This window comes from Sapajus apella, unplaced genomic scaffold (assembly GCF_009761245.1).
Source record: "Sapajus apella isolate SASKATOON/1434 unplaced genomic scaffold, GSC_monkey_1.0 scaffold131, whole genome shotgun sequence".
Taxonomy (NCBI): domain Eukaryota; kingdom Metazoa; phylum Chordata; class Mammalia; order Primates; family Cebidae; genus Sapajus; species Sapajus apella.
Genome location: NW_022437071.1, coordinates 4,004,618 through 4,011,367, shown reverse-complemented (window position 1 = coordinate 4,011,367; position 6,750 = coordinate 4,004,618).

Genomic DNA, 6,750 nt, shown 5'->3' with positions numbered 1-6,750 from the left:
GAACCCAGGAGGCGGAGGTTGCGGTGAGCCAAGAACGTGCCATTGCAATCCCGCCCGGGTAAAAAAAAGCAAACCCCCTCCTAAAAAAAAAAAAAAAAAAAAACAAAACCTAGATGATGGGTTGATAGTTGATAGGTGTAGCAAACCACCACAGCACATGTATACCTATGTAACAAACCTGCATGTTCTGCACATGTACCCCAGAACTTGAATTAAAATTTTAAAAATTGCACACTGTGTGAATACTTTCTCTTATTTAAAAGAAAACATCACAGGAAGAGTTCTTTGACTACTGTAAAGGATAGAAAAAAAAGTGTTTTTCCTACTCTTACAAATGTCCTACTCAACACAGTGCATCCTGCTTCATTCCTCACTCCAGATGTGCACATAGTTTTCCCCACACACCAAGCAGTTCTCCACTGGACACCAACTGGGTGTTCTGTCATTCAATTTAATTCTGACACTGTCTACCTGTAGTTAGAGTCAGATCCCACAGGTGAAGGGCTCAGCCTATGAGACTACCTGCTACTTGAAAATGCCAATTGCAATTCCTAGCCTCTAGAACATCTGCCTGACTGGCTATAAATTGGGGATTTCGGCAACCCCTCCTCCAGGTTTGATCACTTGCTAGTGTGGCTCGTGGAACTCAGGAAAACACTTGTGTTTACCAGATGTTATATTAATATAGGACATAACAAAGTGCACAGATGAGCAGCTAGATGGAGGAGAAGCGTGGGGCGTGGCATGTGGGAAGGGTGTGGTGCTTCCATGCCCTTTTAGGGAGTGCCACCTTCCAGGCAGCTCCATGAGGTCAGCAACCTGGAAGATCCCCAAACCATGCCCCCATGGCTCTATGTGAAGTTTTGTTACATAGGCTCGATTGATTAAATCACTGGCCATGATGATGAACTCAACTTTCAATTCCTCTCCCCTCCACACAGGGGACTGTTCTCATCCTCTAACCACAAGGTATACCTGTCACCAAATTGTGTGCTAATAAAATTGTGTAATAGGGTAAGAGAAAGCTATTTCAGAAAAGAGGCCCCAAATATAGTTGATTAAACAAAGTAGAAGTTTATGTTCTCTCACGGAATAGTTCCGACGTGAGCAGCTGAAGTAGAGAGTTGGCTCCATTCACATGGCCATAGACCATGCTTTAGCCATGCCTGCAGGGTTAAAGCTGGGTGGAAGGTAGTTCCAGATCCCATCCTAGGAAAAGAAAAATGCATAGAGCTCACATTGGTGTTCTAAGAAGCAGACCTCAAAGAGGCACACAGCACTTTTCCTGATGTGCCGTTTTGGGGACATGGGCATTTCATATCTTAATAGATGCTGTTAAATGGCTTTCCATAGTGAGCAACTGTACCTGTTTAAACTGTTGCCAGCAGAAAACGAGAATCTTCTTGCCTCTGTTCTCCTTATCACTTGATAGTAATGGATTTAATTTTTTTCTACTGGTTGAAAAGATGAAAAATGGCATCTCATTTTTCTGTTAAGGTTTTTTCTTATTGATTCCTAATTTTCTCTTTCTGTTGGAGTCTGCTCTTTTATCTGGGATATATATGCCAAACAAATTCTGTCTGTCTTTAACTTGTCTATTAACTGCTATGATTGGGTTTCTCAACCTTGGCACTACTGACTTTGGAGCCAAATAATTATTTGATGGGGGGTGGGGGTGCTGTCCTGTGCATTGTAGGATTTTTAGAAGCATCCTTGGCCACTATCCATTAGATGCCAGTAGGACCCTGCCTCCCCTCCTGAGTGTGGCAGCCCGAATGTCTCCAGGTATTGTCAAATATCCTCTGGGGAGCAAAATTGCCCCAGCTGAGAACCACTGATTTATACAAAGTGTAATTCTTAGTGGAATCAAATTGATAAGGTGTTTATGATGTTGCTTTTTGTGTCTTGTTTAGGAAAGCTTTCCTACCTACAAATAAGATATCTTCTTTTATTTTTTCTAGTATTTTAATTGTTTACTTTTCTTAAAAAAATAGGTCTTTAATGCTCCAGAATTTATTTTTGTATAAAGTAGGAGGTGGGGATCTGTAGAAGACCCAGTTTATTCACCACCCTAGATCTCCCTGGGTCTGGTGACTGCCCTGATCCTGGACACCTGCCTTGCTTCCTGGACAGAGTGACCCTGGCAGTGGTTCACTCATGGTCGTAAAGTTATGGCCCCCAATGCCACAGACCAAACAGCCCCCTGCACAGCATTGACTTAAAAGTAGAGTTTGCCACGCAGGCCATGTGGGACCTTGGAAGGCTCTGACTTTCCCAGTGGCTCCCCAAGGGGCCAGGGAACCTAACCAGGAAGTGCAAGGGAGTTAAAACCTCAACAGGTGGGCTTCTGCTAATGACAGTGAAAAGGGGAAGGGAAAAGCCAGCATTTAGATTGCTTCCTTTCCCCATGGTGTTCCAAGATGCAGAGGTTTCCAATGGCCTTCCCCAAGATGTGCTGTAAGAGCAGGCCATGAGCTGTGTTGGTGCCAAAGCTGTGGCCAGCTGAGTAATTTGCTGTTCCCCCTTGCCACAGGGAAGTGATGTGAGCCCACAGGCTCTTCCTCGGGCCTGTTCTAAAGTTAGACTCTGGTACTTTAACATTTACCCCACATGGGTAACTAGTTTTCCCCCAATTTTTTATTGAACTCACCATGTTTTGTTCACCCTGAGAATGATTTGGCTGCAAGCGAAAAAAAAAGAAAGAAAGAAAAAGAAAATTGAAATGAGGTGAATGAGGGACCGGTCACGGATGAAAAATTTAGGAGGGACACAAACAAACTTAACAAGAAAGATGAATATTATTCTGACATAGTATTTTTTAAAATAAAAATCATTGCAAAAATCCCATTACGAACAAAAGATTAAAGTTTTAAATGCGGACAGAATTCAATCCTACACTTGTTCAACCGTGCCTCACTTATCTCACGCCAATCCTGGTCTTGCTAAGCAGCTTAATCAATAAGGAATTACTGTGTCCCATAACAAGAAATCCACAGGAAGAAAAAGGCAGGTCCCAGGCACGTGGCTATCCTCAACTTGATGATACCATCAAGACACAGATCCTTTATATCTTCTGTTCCGTCATCCTTGGTATCAGCTTCAGCCCCAGGCTGGTTCCCTGTGGGATTGCAGCTGGCTGTATCGGTCCAGGAATTACAGCCAGAGGAGATGGCATCCAGAGCCTAAAGGGGTACATATCTGCTGGTGCTTATTCTCGTGGCACTGTGGAAAGGCTCCTGTGATATGACACCTGGACATTCAGTACTGTAATGAATTAAGAGTTCTTAAACTCCTGCTATGTTCTAGGTCACTTCACACATTTTCATTTTTAATCCTAGAAGCTCTGAGTGGTGTACACTACTCTATTTTAATGTAAAAAACCAGAGGCTTTAAATCATTATAGGCTTTAAAAACCGACTGCTAACAAGTGACTGAGCAACTATTCAAGGCCAGATTTTGCAGAATTTCAAATTTCACACCCTTTCTACTATGCCATTGTATAAAAACTCGTTAAAAAATATCAGCCACTTTTCCAACTCCTTTGATATGTGTGGTCCATAGAAGACCAGGCTGGGGGTAAAGGTGGTTTTTCCTGGCTGTGTCTGACACCAGCTTGACTGGGGTCCTTGGTCAGGTATGCCCCATAGGTCATTGTTCAATCTCAGGAGAATGGAGGTAGAGGGTGGGTCCTGGGCTAAGATGGCATCAGAGTGGATTCACGGAACTCATCTGATCCAATTGCAGGGTCAATCAGAAGAAGGAGAAAAAATAAACTGAGTAGAACAAGGAGGTGCCCTGTAGCTGTCTGGAGTCCCTCTTCTCAGGTAGGATTCCACCCTGCCCAGGTGTTCCAGTGTGACGACGGATGTCCTTGCCCTCAGGTTGGGACACATGAGGAGGCCAGGCTTGGGGGGTTCTATGACTATGGTTACTTTAGGGCAGTGCAATGAGAGTTAAAAGATAAAGACTAAAGTGGACCTACAGGAAGTTCCGTTTTTTCTTTTGAAGAGAAGTTACCTGGAAACCACACTGATGGTCCCGTTTCCTACCATTTCAAGGGAGAAACAAAAACTATGCCTTAAAGGCTATGGCAAAGGCTCTCCTGCCCCATTTACTCACCTGGTGAAATTCTACTAAGCTGTGTTTTGGACAAAAAGAGGGGAACCTTTGTATGTGTTAATTCAATAAGATGTTTTCTTCCTGATAACGTAGTTTAGCTTCCCTGAGAGAGACTGAGTTTGGGGGATGTGAGTAATCATGGGGAAAATGAAGACCTAATTTGTGATTTTTGAGATACTTCAGAGGAGGCAGTTCTGGGTGAGTTCTGGGACACCAGAGAATATGAGGTACAAGGGCACTGGGAATTTGGGAGGGGAGATGGGTGCCGGAAGGAAGGAGGAGAAGGAGAGAGCAGTGGGGGAGAAGGAGGCTGAGTAATGACTGCTGTAAAAAGTGTGTAGGATCTGCCTGCTCCGCTGCCCTCAGTGACCTTTTGATGAGTCCCATTTCCAGACAAGCCCAAGCTGTTATTTGACCTTGAGAATGTGTTCAGTTTCTCACTGGCTCCAGTGACAGGCTCCATGGATATTTACACAGAACCTGGGGATACTTCCCAAGCTGGCTGGGCAGGGGCTTAGCAACTGTTCAGTGCTCTCTGTATGTGTGGCTGCCCAAGAATGCACATGCATGCCTTTGCATCTTTGATGGCTCCCTGGAGTCCATCATCCTCCCGGTCCCCTGATGGGGCAGCCTGGAGGGCCAGGTCTGGAGGGCCCTCTCTTGGTCCCATGTCACGCTGAGTTGGCTGGCTCTCTGGAGGCTGAGCATCATAACCTTTGTTTGGGACTCATTAGATCCTCGGTTGACTGATTGCTGTTCCAAATGAGCTGGACCTTTCCAGGAAAACGTGGTGTGTCTTTACCCATTAGACTAAAAGCAGAGGCTGGCCACAGCTGAGGGATATTATACAGTCTCTGAAAGGACATACTGGTAACTCTTGTTAGGGGAACCTCCATTTCACAGCCTCATGTTTACCTCATCTAGCACTTCTAGCCTTGTTCTTAATCCGTCCCTCAGCTCATTTCTCCCCTTGTGTGGAGGGTGGGAGGAAGCAACTTGATTGATCTGGGAAGGTGCTAAGCATGTTTGGCTCAGCCATCCCCTCTTTTTTTTTTGAGATAGAGTCTTGCTCTATTGCAAAGGCTGGAGTGCAGCGGCATTATCTAGGCTCAATGCAACCTCCGACTCCTAGGTTGAATCGATTCTCCTGCCTCAGCCTCCCAAGTAGCTGAAGTAGCTGGGACTATAGCCATGTGCCACCACGCCTGGCTATTTTTTTTGTATTTTTAGTAGAGATGGGGTTTCACCATGTTAGTCAGGCTGGTGAACTCCTGACCTCAGGCAATCTGCCTGCCTCAGCCCCCCAAAGTGCTGGGATTATAGGTGTGAGCCACTGCTTCCGGCCCACCCTCCTCTTTTTACTCTCTGCTACAGCTTAGGTATATATATCCCTTCCCAAATCTCATATTGAATTGTAATCCCCAGTGTTGGAGGTCATTGGAGTGGATTTCCTATGAATGGTTTAGCACCGTCCCCTTGGTGCTGTTCTCACGAGATGTGGTTGTCTAAAACTGCGTGGCACCTCCTCATGCCCTTGCTCCTGCTCCCTCTTCACCTTCTGCTGTGATTAGATGCTTCCTGAGGTCTTCACAAAAGCAGATGCCACCATGCTTTTAGTCTGCAAAACCGTGAGCCAATTAAATCTCTTTTCCTCATAAATTACACAGTCGCATGTATTTCTTTATAGCAACAAGAGAATGGACTAATGCGTGTTCTTTCAGAGCCACCTGTCCACAAGAAAGGCTTATTTTGATTTGCTTTTTGCCATGTACAGTATGGCCTGACCAGTCAGGGAGGCCTCTGACTGGGCAGCTGGGTGAAGGATGGGTGCTGGTGAGTCTATCTTGGAAGTCCATTGCAGCCACATCTAAGTTACATGCTTCAATCCAGTTATATCACTAATAAGGCTATTTGATTCATTTTTTTCTCAATGTTCTGAACTATGGAACCCTGGTTATCAAAATCCCAACGCAAAATGGGATTTATTTCCAAGGAAAGAGAAACGGAATCTTTTCCTATGGAAACTTTAAATTTGCTTAGCAAATATTTATTGGTGCATACTAAGTGGATGATATGGCTCTAGGTACTGGATATATATATTGTGGTGATCAAATCCAGCATTATGGAGTTAACAGTCCAATGTGGGGGTGGGGTAGGGTGGGGGGCAGTCAGTAGCAGGTAATTCCCCAATTAATTCACTACAAATGTTAAAAATTTTACTACGGAGGAAATGTGCTGTGAGAGTCATTGTTGCTACCCAGCCAGATTAGCCTGCCCTCTCAGAGCCTTCCCACACTCATTTCCCACAAGGCCTAGGGTACCCGTGCCTAGGGTACCTGTGCCAAGCGAGTCTGAGCAATATCTTCAGGTGTCACAAGAGAGATATTCTAATAGTGATTCTGGGTTACAGAAATATCTTTAATGAGATAAATTGTCAAAATTAAGAGAAGAGGGAAAGAAAAATTTAAAAAGAAATTGCATCAAGGAAATAATTCCTGAATAACCCCACGATGTCCTACTCTTTTAAGAATATGAACAGAAACACTGCTTTTCATCTTTGATCCTTCAGAGCGGGTGTTGTATTCCTCTCAGAATTCTGGAGCAGTTATTGAGCAACTCTGAAACATGGGA